At 27.4% G+C, this 17,616-nt stretch overlaps 1 long non-coding RNA gene across 1 annotated transcript; it reads right to left on the bottom strand.

The window, feature by feature from the left end:
* Positions 1-427: 427 nt before the first annotated feature.
* On the bottom strand, positions 428-6,003 carry LOC147803483 (uncharacterized). The gene is made up of 4 exons (XR_015429116.1): positions 5,864-6,003; positions 4,573-4,652; positions 3,368-3,457; positions 428-590 (listed from the first exon to the last, which is right to left on the bottom strand). It is a non-coding gene; the product is annotated as an uncharacterized LOC147803483 (long non-coding RNA).
* Positions 6,004-17,616: the final 11,613 nt, after the last annotated feature.

Here is a 17,616-nt window from a genome sequence, read left to right as displayed (position 1 = left end):
CAACAGTTGCTTGATAACTTTGCTATTCCAGCATTATTTTTCTACCATCAGTTGCTTCAAATTTTTGCTATTTATATTACTATTATTAATTTCTTATAATCTTTGCTATTCTAGCATTAATTTTCAAATTGTTGCTTTAAATTTTGTTATGTTTAATGCTTTCCTACTAGCAATTATTTTTACTCTTTCTCTACTATGAAGCCCACCTCTCAGGCTTGCTTTTTAACAGTAGGATTATTATGTGTGTATCTAGGATCTCTTTTTTTTTTTTTTAACAAATATTAAATATGGTGCAAATATACCTTTTTTGATATTAAATAACAAAACCACAGCTGTATGTCTAACCACAACTCATTTAAATTTTGTGTAAAATATATAATTACCAGTAATCATTTGATTGATATTCATATAAGAGAAGACAAATAAGAAAACTTAAAAAAAGATTTATTTTGTTTAAGAATCATTAACTTTAGCAATATTAAAACATATATCCTGGATTTTATCAGATATATATCTGTTTCTTTTCTTCATAGCCTCTTCCATTTCTGTGGCAGTAACTCCTCTTTTCATTAGATATTCTCTCATCTGACCTGAAATAAAAATAAAATGTTAATATGGAAAAAGGCAAATAAAAATAAAAACAAGTTTTTAAAAAACAATAGCACTTGGAAAAGTCTTAACTTTGCTAAAAAAATCTGTTTGTTAAAGAGCAAAAATATTCCAGCTGTGGATGAATTGATGTCTATTTCTGAATAGTTAAAAGCTGAACTTTGTAGTAGTTCTGGTAGTTCTTCAGTAAAAAATAAACAACAAATTTTTAAATCTTTACAAAAATTTCAATTAAGACAATATTTAGTTTGAACTTTCACAATTTTAAACATTTATGTAGCATCTAAGTGATATTTTAAACATCTTTCACTGTAAAATTTTACATTAAGTAGCAGGAAAGCTTCTGCAATTTTTTATATGAGCATGTTAGTCGCTACATTGCCTTTACCTGGGTGACGAGTATGTTGTGTAATCCCTGCCATTCAGATATGTATGACGTTCTTTTTTTTTTTTAAATTAATAGAATTTTCAAAGCAATTTATGAAATAAGCTCTGAAATTTAAATATTGGATATATAACACAAAACTATATGCATTATACATTGTTGGTATTATCTCATTACGTCCTGACAATATTTGAATTTTGGCCTCATAAGAAACTGAAGCGAATACTCCAATGAAATAGTAAAGTTAAACAGCAGAATCTATGTTTTAACCAAATAAACACCTTTTTCGTATCTAAAAACTTAGTGTAGGGAAATATTTTATCAAATTTATAACAAATAGAACTACACTGTCTCCACTACTTAAATTAGCAAAGTTGCAAAAGGCAGAGAGCATATTGTAATTAAAACTGTTGTGATCAGGATTAATTAATGATATCAGAGCCAAAGTAAAAACAGTCATTTATGTAATTTCAATCAGACACATTTGTTAAGGCATTCATAAATTAATAAAATAACTTTCAACTTATAAATTAAAATAGTTCTCATAACACAGTTACATTCCCAGTCTTTGCCAATGCAGTCAAAGGAAACAGAATATAAACAAATAATATGACAAATTTTGAGACTTCAAAGGAAGTGGTGTTCAGCAAGTGTGGAATTTAAAATAAAGAAGTCAGGCTTCAGAATATATTTTTAGTAAATGGATTGACATTTACTTTCCTTCTTTTGCTAATATTATTGACACTGAAATAAAATTTCAGATAATTAATTTTAATTTAATTGATTTTAATTCAGATAACTGGTAAGAAAGGCAAATGTTATATTATTCAAAAATTACAAAGATGCTAAAATCTCAATTGTGAGTTTTTTTGTAATTTATTAATGCATCTATTGCACAGCAGTATACACCTTTTATGTTATAAAAAAAGTTTATCAAATGAATAAATACCTTACTCAATAAGCAATGCTTAAATATGCTAAGACCATTTTACATGGAGTAACCCTACATTTATTTATTAGGAGGAGTAACCCTATTAATTCCTTTTTTTCTAAAAGATTTTCTGTAAAATGGATTGAATAATAAACTCTCAAAATAAAAGTAAAATTTAAAGAAAAATAAATATTACTTGATTTAGTATATACTAAGGTTAGTTGGTTTAAATTAGATATTTTAATTTTTTTAATTACAAAGTCATACAAACATTGTTTTAAATTATTTTAATATTTTCAAAATGCTTTTTTTTTACATTAAGATATTTTAACAAAAAATATTTAAAATTCATTTGTCTTTCCATTTTATATTTAATCTAATGCTACACTGTGTTTTTAAGAGGATGTCATACCATGGGAGTAACTTTTCATCACAAATTTTGTTTCAATTCCATAACTAGACCTGAAAAATAACTACGTACCACTGTGGGAAGTCAAAAAAAAAAACAAAAAAAAGAGAGAGAGATGAAACTTAAATAAAAAAACTAGTACCTTTTCCCAATCGTTATATGCATATAGTACACATATAACCATTTAATGATCCAAAAACATCAAAATTGAGACTCAAGATAACAGAATTTTCAATTCTATGTCTCCATTATGACTTGTACAGTACTCTGTCAAGCTTTTTCTGAACGATACTTATTTTGTGAAAATTTAGACATAATTTTTGAAAATTAAAAATTATATTAAAAAATCAACACACAATTATAATAAAAATATGGATTTATTGTTTCCTACGAGACACATAATAAAATTTAAAGAAAAAATACTTTGTGAAACGACCATTTTTTCCTGAAGTTGAATTTGTGAAGGTACCGCTAAATGGTAGTAAATTTGGCTTGGACAGACCCCTGTTGCAGGTAACTTAAATTTTACTGATGGATCAAAATTTTGATGCTTTAGTATCTATCAATTTGGCTTGGAAAGATTCATGTGGAAGGAGAGTTCCATCACAATTCCCATATTTCAAAGTTGTAAGGAATAGATTAAATGTATTTTGCCTCTCCAAATATTTAAAAAGAAAGTTCTTTTAATTTAGTATGTTTAACTAATTTTTCACATATTTATAATTTTATTGTTAAATTAACTTTTTATAGTCATATTATCTCTAATATGAATCTTTTGCAGAAATATATTTTAAACTAAGTAAAAAATGTCCAAATGAAAAGGACCTATTGCTATCAATTACAGAAAGAAAAAAAATGGGGGAAATAATTCTTGGAGTTTTCTTTTTCCACAACATAATTTTGTTTAAAGTTTCCTTAAGCAAAGCAACCCCTCATTAAAAACAATCATCCCTCCAACACAAACACTAGATGGCGTGATCAAAACTTTGATTAACATATAATTTTAAACTAAATACTTAAGTACTTCACTTACTTCCTGCCAATTCTAACACCATAATTCTCACACCCTTCTGTCCATGCTGTCAGTTTATTGGCTCCTGTAATGTCCTCTTCAATGGATTTTCTAAATCAAAATAAAACATTCACATTATAAATTTAAAGTTATAAATATTCATAAAAAAATAAGTTTTATAAATAGTTATTGGAAAATGGGTGATTAACCAAATTTAATATGAATTGTATATTCTGAGAGAATATACATATTTCTAACTGAAATGCTAATTAGAAAACATAAGTTAGTTACTCTAAGTTAAGTCACGATTAGAGCAAATGAACACATAAAGAATAAGTGTTAAAATTTAAAAGTATTGTTCATTGGTTTAAGTCTCAACTTAAATAAAAAAATTTTAGAGAAATCAGTAATTTCAAAATTCATGAAGCATTCAAATACAAGTTTTTCCAAATATCCACTGATATTCATAGCTTTGAAATTTTTGTGAATATATTGCTGTGTTAATAAAGCAAAATTGCATTAATACTCGGACGGCAATAAATTATAGCATTTTCTAAATAACAGTTTAATAGGAAAAAATTTTTTAGAACTACGAACAAAGTAAAAATATGTTGTTTTTTCATCCTTCATTTACGTCTTCATTACAAAAAGCGGTATTATTTAAAAGAGAATGGATTTATTTTGCAAAAAGCATTTCAACTAATTCCTATAAAATACAATCCTTATACACCATATTTTCATTATAATATAGGAATGTCACCTTTTTAAGTGAAAATACAGCAGGTAGATTAACTAAGAGCCACACATGTATTTGCTCATGTAGACAGCATATATGCTAATTTTTATGTTCTACGAGTTGTGATCAGTAAATTCAGTGTAATTTTTTTATCAGTAAACTTGATAATATGTTTTCAGAAAATCAAATACTTTTAATTGTTAGACACAAAATAAAGAGCACAAATAAAGAGCATATAGAAGTGGTTATTATAACTAAAAGCACAATTCAAGAGTCTGAATATCGTATTAAATGTAATCAGGATTTTAATAACCACATAGAGATAGTAGTTTTAACTGTCTAAAAGCAGTCAAAACCCCATTTGAATTTATAAAAAATCGGAGAAAATAAGGTAAAACTAAGCGTAATCACTGAAATTTGCATAATAACACAATAAAAATATTTGCTTTTTAAAAACCATAAAAGCAATTGAGAAACAACATAGATTTACTTGTGTTTAGAAGCTTTCCCTTGTTGCATATCAACAGTCAGCAGGCTACATCTGGCTCACTAGTCGCAGGCTGTGCACCACTATAATATTTCAAATATAGAGCAAAAGAAACAGCATTAAAATAAATAGAAGTAGATACATACACTAATAAAAATAAATCTAATTATAGATGAAAAAGCTGAAGATAAATTCACAACACCTTTTGTTATAGCGATTTTATTTTAATCAACCAACTTAAATTTTTTAAAATTTCCTACATTTTCTTTTTGTTTACTTTGCAAAATAATTTTTTAAATCCCGGCTGTGAATTCGTGAATTTATTATAAATCAATTTAAACATTTCTAATGTTAGCTATAACAAAATTTAAAAAAAATATTGATTACATTGATATAACAATGCTCAAGAAAATTAATGATTTTTAAAATGTTTTAGTCCTTACATATTTATTAAATTATTTTTTTTTTAAATGTATTTACTTATTTAAAATTATGCAAACGCCATTGACAAATCAAGCATGTTTTTCAAAAAGATTCAAATAAAAATAGTTAGGTTAAAAATAAATATTTGAAATAATTGATAGACATTTATAGACTCTAATTTGTAATATATTTTTGGTAATTCTAAATCACAAATTTGATTCATTATTAAATTGTTCAAATTATTAATTGTAAATCACAAAATTGTTCATTATTAAATACTCTGAAGTTAAAATTCAAAAGTTTTCTTTACTTAACATTTCCATTAGAAAATATTATCTTAAATAAAATAAAACAGTTATATTTTTTTTTTCCTTTTACAAAAAGAATTTATTTTAACATTACATTTCAATAGAATAGGATAACAGCAAGCCAAAATTTTAATCATAACTGCGAATAAATAAATTTTAAAATAAAAAAATTATTTTAATAGAAATTATACAAACGTTACTTTAACATTATCTTCAAATGCTAAAACTATTATACATGACGCAAACAATTAGAGAAATTAAACATGATTTAAAAGCTAATTTCGTCACAAAAAAAAATTAGGACGGTAATATAAATATTTAAGATGCAACATTTTTACTGTAAACTAAAATAAGATTTAAACAGAATCTTTCTTAAAAGAATTCAAAATGTAAATAGACTGCTAAGCCTAACTTGATTGCAATTCAATGCTAATAACAACATTATAATATAGATAATAAATGCGCACACATTATTTAAATGGAACTCAAATCAACTATTAATAATAAAGATAAAGTACATTTAAATAATAGTGATAATAATAAATAACATAAAGAAAACTCACCTCATTCATATGAATCTGCCGCCGCCATGTGTATAAACAATTGGAGTAAGGTGCAAACGAGTTTAGTCATGAAGAGAGCGCACCAGTTTTACGGATCAAAAGTTGAAAAAGTTCAGTGAAAATTCACTAATTGAAGGGAGTAAAAGAACGTTCAGTCTATTTAGTCCCAGAGAGCGCATTTTAATAGAATTTTATTAAAATGTACATTTTTTTTCTTTTTTTTTTCTATGTTATTACTTGAATGCGCTTTTTATATTGCATATAAATATTTATGAGAAAAGCAACAAATAGAAAAAACAAATTAACTCAATTAACTAAATATAATCGATGAAAAATAGTTTTATTGAATAAAATTTTCAACTTTTTAATTATTTATTTTATTAAGAAACAAATTTATTATGACATTCAGTTATTTATTTAGTTTATTAAAAATAAAATAAAAACATCAATTTTTTTATTTATTTTCCTCTTTTAAACTATCTCGTATTAATTTCCGAGTTGTTTTCTATCAATTATTTATATATAATTAAGGGTTTTATGTTCCTTGTAATAATAAATAAATATTTTAAAATAAATCTACATGTTTAATAACTCTAAACATATTTAATAAAATGCATATAGATAATAAATAAATATATATTTTTTTATCTAGTTAACGCAAAAATGTACTGTATTTCTTAACTTTACATTCACTAAAAAAAAAACAATTTTTGATATTTGCTTTCGAAAATAATGACAGAATTGTGACAATGACAACAATTATGAAAAAAATAAATAAATAAGGACAACATTGTTCTAACAGTTTTTCTTTCTCTCTTTTTTTATGTACTTGCACATTAATTAAATGCTGGCTAATATGAAGATTTTATTAAAGCTTATTGACGAAATTAAACTTTTAAAATCACAGTGATCAAGCTTAACACTGGATACTGCAAAGATCTCGAAAATTAATTAAATTGAACAATAAAGGACATATTTTTAATAAAAATTTAAGTACTTTCTAATAAAAATAAGTAACTAATTTTTTCACGAAAATTTTCTTATGTTACGGTGTGATTTGCCGGAGTAGCAAGCTACGCTCATTATGAATAGGTCTTTCAAATTTATTTTAAACGTTACATAATTCAAGGTATTGAGCATTTGATTTCTAAAGCTGTACGAGAGCTGTGGGTGATTTTTATGGGTTTCTAAATAGTAGCGTAGCTACTTTTGGGGCTCCCAGGGCAAACACCCTGCCAACACGTGGAGCACCCTCAATCTCTGGATACCAAATACTTTTAACCGGTAGTGAAATATCTTTTTATTGAAAAAGTATTTTGGGATCCCCTGGACATTGTCCTGTTTTCCCAACTGTTAAGACACCCCTGTTTCTTACGACACAATGGCAATTCAAACAGGCACTCATTCTTTACCGCATCTTTGGAATTGACCCCAGAGGGAATTGACCCCTCAAATATTATTTTCGTTATAAAGTTAACACAACAGTTATATTAACTAGTTTGAAAAGAACCAAATGGGAAATAAAAATATGATTCAGTCAGAGTCGTAGCACTAGAGTTACTCCCCGGGCTATTGGCGACTGTTTGGGAAACATCCCAAAGGATGAGAGAGAAAGTTTTTTTATTGTTTTTCATTTAGTTCTTTAGATTTTATTTTCAATTGCAAAATTCCTTAAACGGTAACTAGTTTAATAATCGAAAAAGCACAATATTCATTTTAGAGTAACTGCGGAACATATTGACAACATAGAGTTGAAATACTATCTCAAATAGTTGACACAGGTGACACATATATGCTTGACACAGGTGGAAAATCTCAAGAACCATTCCTACTGTATAAAAAATATTTTCTTTTATGGTTTTTGGTTATGAGAATAAGAAACTGATTAGCGAAATATATTTTCCGACGAAGAATTTACTAATAAGGTTTTGTTTGAAATTCCATCAAATTGGCAAATGTTGTTTTTTCGCATGCAGCGTGAATATCTCTATTGACCAAGCAAGAAAAACCACGTGGGTTAAATTTTCTTTTGTTACGAAGCCCATTGTCTTTACAAACATTAACTACATGCTTTATAAACCAATTGTGGTGACGTATAAATATTTATGACTTACATTATAAAAATAAATTGGATGTTGTATGTCACATGGTGATTTAAACGTATAAACGAATTATAACAATTAAACGTAACGAATTAAACGTATAAACGTATAAACAAATTATAATTTTATAATAATATATGTTGGTTAATTTAATTTTGATCTGTACCTCAGAAACATCACTTCAAATTAAAGTCGGACATAAATTTGAATGAAAGAATCTTAAGGGAATATATTTTTCTGCAATATTGACTAAATTTTTTTTAAACGTGATATTCTATGTAATGTAAAAAGTCACGGGCCTTGCTCTATTGCTGCCTAAGAAATTCATTTGGCTAGAAATGTTAAGCTATATATTTTGCTGATTAAATCTCTGTTAGTATTTCTCAAATAGAACTATATGAAAATGCTGGCTATTTCGGTTAGAAAACCTAAATTAATAGAAAAAAAAATAAATTCCATATCATTATTATGTTCTTAAGCATCCTCATGTTTCCAGAAAACCTTGTTAATAATATGTTTTGGTTACATTATAGCGAATGCAATATTTAATTTGAATGTAATCCCAAAAATATTTCTAAATGAAGCAAATTTAAATACATTATGTATACCAGCGATAATGAACTAGTATTAAAGTTAGATTCAGGTTAAAATTTTTGCTATTTATTTGCTAGACAAGCTTGAAATGCAATATACCAGCGAAAAAAGAAAAAAAAAAAAAACAGCATGATCTAGCAAAAATATTTGCTTGTACCAGCAAAATTACTAGCATGTCATGGTATGTATTGGTACACTTTATTTGCTTGTCTAGCATACATATACCAGCTTGTGTTGCTGGAATATCTTGCTAGTCTAGCAACAATCACGGTCATCACTTGCTAGTTTTCTGTGCTATTCCAGCATGAGAATTCTACCATCAGTTGCTAGGAATTTTTGCTATTCCAGCAAGAGAATTCTACCATCCGTTTCTAGGAATTTTTGCTATTCCAGCATGAGTTTGAAATCAACATATTTTTGTTGCTGGTACCAGTCTGAATTTTGATGAGCATGCATGAATTTTGCCTTATATGAGACTTAATAAATACGCAAAAAATATTTTTGGAATGATAACAACAAAGTTGAACAGTTTTTACCGCTTTTTCCAACTAAAGATAAAGTCTGTAAGGTTTTTACTTTTAACACATAACCATCTGGAAGAGACCTTATAAGGAAGCAAACTGCTTTGCATTTTTTATTCTTACATTTTACAAATTTTGTATTTATTTACTCTCCATAATAACAATTTTATAATCTTCATAATAAAATTTAAATAAGTTCTAAGGACCTACTTTAAATAAATATAACAAGGTCTAAGGATTTGATAAATAAAAAAAATTCTGTTTTCGCCTAAGCTGTCTGTAGAGCACATTAAGCTGGCAAGTATAAAAAAGCATGTAATAGATTGTTAAGGTATATCTACCTTTCCATGCTTGGAGCCAGCTTAAACAGCTAATAAGCATGAGATACTTGCACATAGCATATCATGCTATTACTATGAATGCTAGGTATCTAGCATGTGATGCTGGCAAGCAAAAAAAAGCATATAATAGCTTGTTAAGGTACCTACCTCTCCATGCTTGGGAGCCAGCTAAAACAGCTTATAAGCATGACATGCTTCTACATAGCACATCATGCTAGTACGATGTATGCTAGGTATCTAGCATGTGATGCTGGCAAGCATAAAAAAGCATATAATAGCTTGCTAAGGTACCTACCTAACCATGCTTGGAAGCCAGCTTAAACAGCTAATAAGCATGAGATGCTTGTACATAGCTTATCATGCTAGTACGATGTATGCTAGGTATCTGGCATGTGATGCTGGCAAGCATAAAAAAGCATATAATAGCTTGCTATGGTACCTACCTTACCATGCTACGGAGCCAGCTGAAACAGCTAATAAGCATGAGATGCTTGTACATAGCTTATCATGTTAGTACGATGTATGCTAGGTATCTAGCATGTGATGCTGGCAAGCATATACTAGCATGAAAATCTAGCAGACCTAGCAATACATAGCAAAAACTAGCAAATTTTTGTTGCTAGTACCAGCATGAATTTTGACGTGGGATGTCAACCTTCATCTATGAAAAGGTACCCCACCGTAGATGCGAGTTAACGTGTATGCTTATATACTAGTGAATTGGTATTATATTTTTGTAGTGGTAGAAACGTTACAGTACTCCCTCACCAGAATTTTATATGTGATCGAATTTAATGAACGGATACCACTAGTTGATTCATTGCTGTTTTGTGAGAATCGGGAGAGCTGTATTAATATCACCCTACTTTTGCTGATCGTGGAGTTGTATTAAGATCACGGTCGTGGTTTCTCCTGCGGTGCCATTAGCAGTCGAATGTATGCAGGCTGACGTTGTGTGTGATCAAGACGAGACTGAGTAGCAACAGTGCGAGTAGGTGGATAATGTCGCAGTCACAAGCAGCAAGTCAACTGTTCAGTGTGGACCATCCATCGAAATAGGCGTAAACATGTCTTATACACTAGTGAATTGGAATTATATTTTTGTAGTGGTAGAAACGCCACACTCATTAAACTTTAAAGGCTCTATATCTTAAAATGAATGAAAATTCAAAATGACACTATTCATATAAGGCCTTCACATATCTGTCATTCTTGAGAATAAGTTCATCAAGCATTTTATTTCAAAAGCCAAACCAAGGATTGATTTTTTGGAGTCGATATTATTGTAAAGTGTTTAAGAGAGAGCTTTCACAGCATATTTTGATAAGCAGACTTTTTAAATTACACAGGTTAAACTTCACACTTACTTCTCCCCTTAGTTTACAACATATTGAACAGAGTGCTTGATAAAATATATTGAATGATACGACAATATACACACGTAGCTTAATTTTTCACTTATAAACATTTCGACATTTTTAAAACATCATTTAATAGAAAATCATTAAAGTTATACTCTTATTTTATGAAAACAGAATATATGTACACGAGCAAGAAATTTAATTCCAAATAAAATAGAAATACTGGAAAAGGCGTGGTATAATTAGTCATAAAATAATACATCTAGTGAATGTCCATCTTTACTGACTATTTTTTATGGAATTTTCAATCACGGATTAGCGCACATGTATTTCATTTTATAACCGTCGTTGAGCAGCCGACCCACTTTTAACCTCAATGTTCAATGCAGTCGTGGAATTTTGACTCCTGGCTCAAGTATTGGAAGAAATTAGCCTTCATAGAGGACTTTTTGATGGAACTAACCCGCATTTGTGCTACATGAAGAGGAAGGTGCATATTTTGCATCGACCATCGCTGGAATTCGAACCTGAGTCACATCATTTAAAGGCGAGTGCTCTATCCTCTGAGCCACCACAGCTCCAGCATAATTGTAGTTCAATCTCAATGCTACAATGACTAAAAAAACTCCTACAAGATTTTGGCAGTCGTAAATTTATTGACATACAACTTTGTTAGCGCCATATTTGGACTTTAAAAAACCACCATTAAATGTTGCAACACCATTTAGAATTTTAAAAAAATTTATAGACAGCCTAATTGATTTTAAGATTTTCCGATACCTTATAGATTTGAAATCTAACTTTACACAAGATTTTATAGCTTTGTTGCAATAGAAAATAAGCTAAGTATATGATATAAAAAACACTTACCTTTATAATAGTTCACACATGGGCCATAGATGGACCAAATGTGGCCCAAGAGAGTCGGGTGCTTGACAACCAAATCTATATCAATCCACAAGTATCAAAAAGACATAAACCTTGTAGATAAAGATGGCACATTTCGCACAAAAAATTATGAGTTTACAATGTACGCCGTGAGATAAAAGCAAGGCGAGGAAAATAATTTCTTGACACTTTGGCTGCTTACCAGCAAAAAGCGAGAATTATTCTATGGGGGGAGATTGAATGGGGTTTTGAGCAACCGAATGACTCGTATATTATGCACAGAAGAGAAAAAATGTACCAGAGGTAATATGCAATATCTCGCTTTAATGTGAGAAGGCTTGATGTTGTCGGTAATTTGTCAACGAACATTTGTTCTAAGAAAGAAATTCTATAAACAAAGTTTATATTATTGAGGCTATTTTGAGAACAGTTGGCATGATTTAAATCCCAATTTTAAATGACTTCATTTTTTTTTTAAAACTTGATTTAACTAAAATTTTTTTTCTTTTTTTGTAAAAAAAATTATTGATCGTAAAAAATATTTTTATGTAAAATTATTTATAAATAATATTTTTAAGGCTGTTCAGTCTGATTATGATAATATTGGAAGTCTTACAGAATAAGAGAGTCATAAGTCATATAGATAAATAATGAGAGGGTAATTATGCATAATTATCATCAGGCAAATTATTATTTAATGTTCAACATTACTAAAAATAAGTAAATGAATAAATAAATTAGACGAGTCTGAAGTTTGATTTCATTGATATTGAAAGTTTTATTCTGAGAAATAAAGAGAGGGTAATTATGCAAATTGTACTCAGGTATATTATTAGTTCAACATAAACTAAAAATAAATGAATAAATAAAATAGACAAGTCTGAAGTTAGATTTCAGTGAAATTGAAAATTTTATCAATAAAAGTATGGAGAGGGTAGTTATGCAAATTACACACAATTATCCTCAGGCAAATTATTAGTTAATTTTCAACATAAACTAAAAATAAATAAATGAATAAATAAAATAGACAAGTTTGAAGTTTAATTTCAGTGATATTGAAAATTTTATCTTGAAAAATAATGAGAGGGTAATTATGCAAATTATACATAATTATCCTCAGGCAAGTTATTATTTAAAATTCAACATAAACTGAAAATAAATAAATGAATAAATAAAATAGAGACAAGTCTGAAGTTTGATTTCGTTGATATTAAAAGTTCTTATACAGAGAAATAATGAGGGAGTAATTATGCAGCAATTTATCATTTAATGTTCAACATAAACGAAATAATAAATAAAATAGGCAAGTCTGAAATTAGATTTCATTGATATTGAAATTTTTATCCAGAAAAATAATGAGAGGGTAATTACGCAAATTATGCATAATTATCCTCAGGCAAGTTATTATTTAAAATTCAACATAAACTAAAAATAAATAAATGATTAAATAAAACAGAGACAAGTCTGAAGTTTGATTTCATTGATATTGAAAGTTTTATCCAGAGAAATAATGAGAGAGTAATAATGCAAATTATGCAGAATTATCTTTATGCATAATAAATTATGCATTATTACTAAGTAGTAATTATGCAAAATTAAGCATAATTATTATTGAATGTTCAACATAAACTAAAAAACAAATAATAAATAAATAAAATAAGTCCAAAACTGCAAAAGTTATTCCTATGATGTATTTGAATAGCCTTTAAGCGAATTTTCAAATTTAAACAAGTAAGTTACTAGGTTTTATTTAATCAATTACTATTACCAACTTGAATAACCTAGTACATGAAGTATACTTAACTTAGTTAATTTTGAGTTCTACTAAATTAGTAAGTAAAGTATACTTTTAAGTCAGCTTTCTTTAGTTTTAGCATTTTGGAGGAAAAAAGTAACGCTCAGGTGGCGACTAGTAAACAATTTTTTAATCGCAATTTGTTATATTTATTCACCCTGTGACCAATAATTACTTATTTTTGACCTATATTTCGAGATACACAAAAAAAATAACTGTCGACATTTTTGAAGTGTTATATTATTAGGAAGATCTCTTAATTAAACCTAAAATTAAAAACATGTTGCAATGGTGAACTGCTGTCCAAGAATTACTAAGTTTTCAGCAGTCTTCTTTATTTTGAGCTTCTTAAAAAAAAGCAGGAAAATAACACGTGTCCTTTTTTATTTTATAAATAACGGAAGTGACGTTATTCACGTTAAGATGCGGAGAAATTCGGTTTGTTTTTATAAAATATTTTGCACTATCCCAACATGTGCAGTTTCCTTTATGAAGGCCTTAGAATAACAATTTTTCACACAACCGAAGGATATTTTTAGTTGTTTAGCTTTACGATAAGAATCAAACAGGCCCAAAAGATTTTTTTTCTTGGGGGGGGGGGAGCTTGTCGAAATATAACAATGTTCTCCACGAAAAAATAAATTTAAAAAATAGAAAAAACATTTAAAAAGCATTATATTATTTTTAATTGCTTGAAGTTTGAAAAATATAGCGTAAAAATGTAACAGAAAAATTTAGATGTTTCTTAATCTTCGAGTTTACCCTTGGATGCAGAATTTTTATTCAACATATTTTTTAAACTTTTTTCATTATTTTTTATTAATTTAGGTTTAAGTAAGCGAAAGATATTATATTTAGTATTTAATTATTATATGGTTTTGAAATACAGTGTAAAACGCTGATGTCTTTTTCTACATTAAAAGTAAAATCTTCCAAACACGGCTCACTTTCAAACAATAGTTTTTCAAATTTGCTCTTATTTGCAGCCACTATTTATATCTAAGAGAAACGGATGTTCAAAATGAAGATAAAGCAAAGGAAGATTACAGACATATAAAAAAAGGGGCGGAAGGAAAAATAATAATGAAAAAAATAACAAACAACTGGGGGAAAAAGAAAAAAAAGGATAAAAATTTTTTTAAAAATCCGGAAAATAAAAGATATAATCTTTTTATCAGCCCACACGATTATATCCGCAAAAAAGAGTGCTTTTTGATATTGTATCAATATAGCCAAAGCAAAATATATTAATACAATAGTGTAATAAGGAGCACTCAATTTTTTTTTTACAAAAGTTACAACAAATAAAATAGAACACAATAAATAAAAATAACACGTAAAAACAGAAAATAAAGTAAAAGAAAAAGAAAAAACAGAACAAAACAGAATCTATAAAGCAAGTAGCGAATTTAAATGTACTTACAAGAACGGGAAATTTTTCAAGAATGATTTAACAAATATTTTTCTCCAACTATATTGATAAATTAAGAGAAAATAGTACATAATTCTAAATTGATTCTAACATAGTTTTTCACTGAACATTTAATTTATACAGAATGTCCCGTAATCCCCCTCATTAATATATATTCTTAGAATCCTTTTAAGAAATGAAACAAAAAATAATCAAAAACGGGGATACAACTAAACGTAGAGTAACAGCTCGCGTTTACATTGTTCTTATAATAAAAGTTATATCTTACTTAAGAATAGCCAACTTAATCCTAAGCATTTAAAAGAAATACAATATTTATAAAGAGCATATTTTTATCCATTTACAACTCTTATATTTTAACACTCCATTCATGTGGGAAAAATCTTCTACATCGTTTAAAATGTGTTTCGTAAAAGTGATATGTAGGTTAAAAAGAAGTATTTTAAGAACAAAAATTCTAAATATATATTAATAACGGTTTTCATAGAATACCCTGTATACTAACTCTAATAAAACATTTTGTTTTGATTCTTTTTTTCAAAAAACAAATTATAGGTAACTCGTTACGTGGTAACTTAGCTTAGAAACAAACATCTGCAACTTACATCATGAAATTGTTTTTTCATTTTTCATATATTACATTAGATTAGGATGACTTATATGTTAAAATACAGCCGAATTAAATTTTTGCACTGTTGTTTAATGAGTTAGAGTTTAATATTTATCAGAGAAAACAAAGCTGCAAACATTTTGCAGCGAAATTAGTTTTTTTTTATAGAAAACGTGTGAAAGAAACCTCTTCCCATAATTTTTTTTTTCTAAAAATAAAGCATTGAAAAAACAGTTGCATTTTTGATTCAGGAGGAACACTTAATGCATTTGATTTTTAAATTTAAAATTAGCTAACTAATTATGTTATTATTAATAAATTTACTGAAAACTTCTTTGTTAATTTTTATTTTTACCATGTGCAAATCCAATTCGGGCAAATCCGAATCATTTCTCTCTCTCTCTCTCTCTCTCTCTCTCTATATATATATATATATATATATATATATATATATATATATATATATATATATATATATATATATATATATATATATATATATAAATAAAAACTAAAAAATCAATCGTGCCTCAGTATTGCTGTAAGAACGCGCCATAAAACAAATAGAAGTAAATTATTTTCAATAAAAATATAAAAATGTCTGAAATTAAATAAAATTTCGCAATTGAAAAATAAATTCGTATATCTACTCAACTAAAAAATAAATTTAAAAAAAAAATTATTGCAAGTTACGTTATATTTTGCAATGGAAAAATGAATTCGTTTATAATACCTAAAAAATAAACTAAAAAACACGCCCGGAAAATATGAAAGATATTACACTTGTGAAATAAATTAGAGAAGTTAAAAAAAATTTGCCGAGTTGAAAAAATTCCAGGAATAGATTTTCCAATGGAAAAAAAATTCGAAAATTTAGGCAATGATGGATGTATTAGAGAATATAATCTAGAGTGGCTCTATCGACTCTCTTTTGGATTTAGACAAAATTATAATTATTTTTTCAGCTATTTTTCTTTCGAACGCAGCATTTTAAAATTTAAAAAGAAGAAAAAAGAAAATCAATTGCGATTTTCATAGATTTCTCGTATTATTAAAAAGTTCTTACTTCTTCCTCTAGATGGCGCCACTGCGTATAAAACTTTTGAGTTCATAAACCGTCGGAAATTGGTAAGAATTATATCACAAAACAGATTTTAGAGTTGAAGATATAAAATTAGAAGAAATATTTTAACAATACAAATAATAACCCTTTTTTTAATCTATATTTAAAAAGTACATAACCATATCAAAGTCACATTTTTACTATATTTGAATCATTAATTTTTAAGAAAAGAAAAAAGAGCAGCATTCGAAAATAATGCAAATTAATAGCATCTCTTTCTAGTTAATATGAAATCTACAAATTATTTACAGTTTGAACTCTTATAAATTATAATAATAAATATGAATAATAAAAAACTTATTTCAAAATTGATGGAAATAATTAATGTAAGAAAGAATATCTAGGGATAAGTTGTAAACTGTGTTAAAATTAACACATGACTGAACACTTTAATTATTATATAAAGTTCTAGTGGGATGCGCCCCCTTCTCGCTAACGCTCGCCAACCCCCGAAAATTGCTACGCAATCTTATATGGTTTGCTTCGCAAACCAAGCTCGCTTTGCTCGCTACTAACTTAGGTGCATTGCAAATGCACAAAATTCTAAGAATTCCAAAACAATCATTCCAATCCATATAACGACTTTTTTTTAGAAAAAAAATTACCTCTTTTAAGTAAATACTAAGTCATTAAAATAAATTTGAATTCAAATAAATGACATGTAATTCGTTAAACCTATCAGAAATGTGCTATAGTATTACATCTTAAAGCGTAACAGCACGATTGAGACTCATTTTTCAATGAATAACTAATAGTAATAATTAAGGCCCGGATTTTGATGACATTTGCATTTTTTTGCATTTTTTGCATTTTTGGACATTCTTTGTCCTTTAGAGCATTTTTTGAGATTTGTAGGGCATTTTCTTTAAAATTTTAAAGCATTTTTTAAATTTTTTGTTAAATTTTTCTAATTTTTATTATTTTTTATAATTTTTTATTATTACACTGGCTTCCAAACAATGAAGAAAATTTCTAGGATATTAACA

The sequence above is a fragment of the Parasteatoda tepidariorum genome, chromosome 9 (genome assembly GCF_982258835.1).
Source record: "Parasteatoda tepidariorum strain Cologne lab strain chromosome 9, Ptep-v5.0, whole genome shotgun sequence".
NCBI lineage: Eukaryota > Metazoa > Arthropoda > Arachnida > Araneae > Theridiidae > Parasteatoda > Parasteatoda tepidariorum.
The sequence above is the reverse complement of the archived record's forward strand: the minus strand, read 5'-3'. Positions and strand labels throughout refer to the sequence as shown.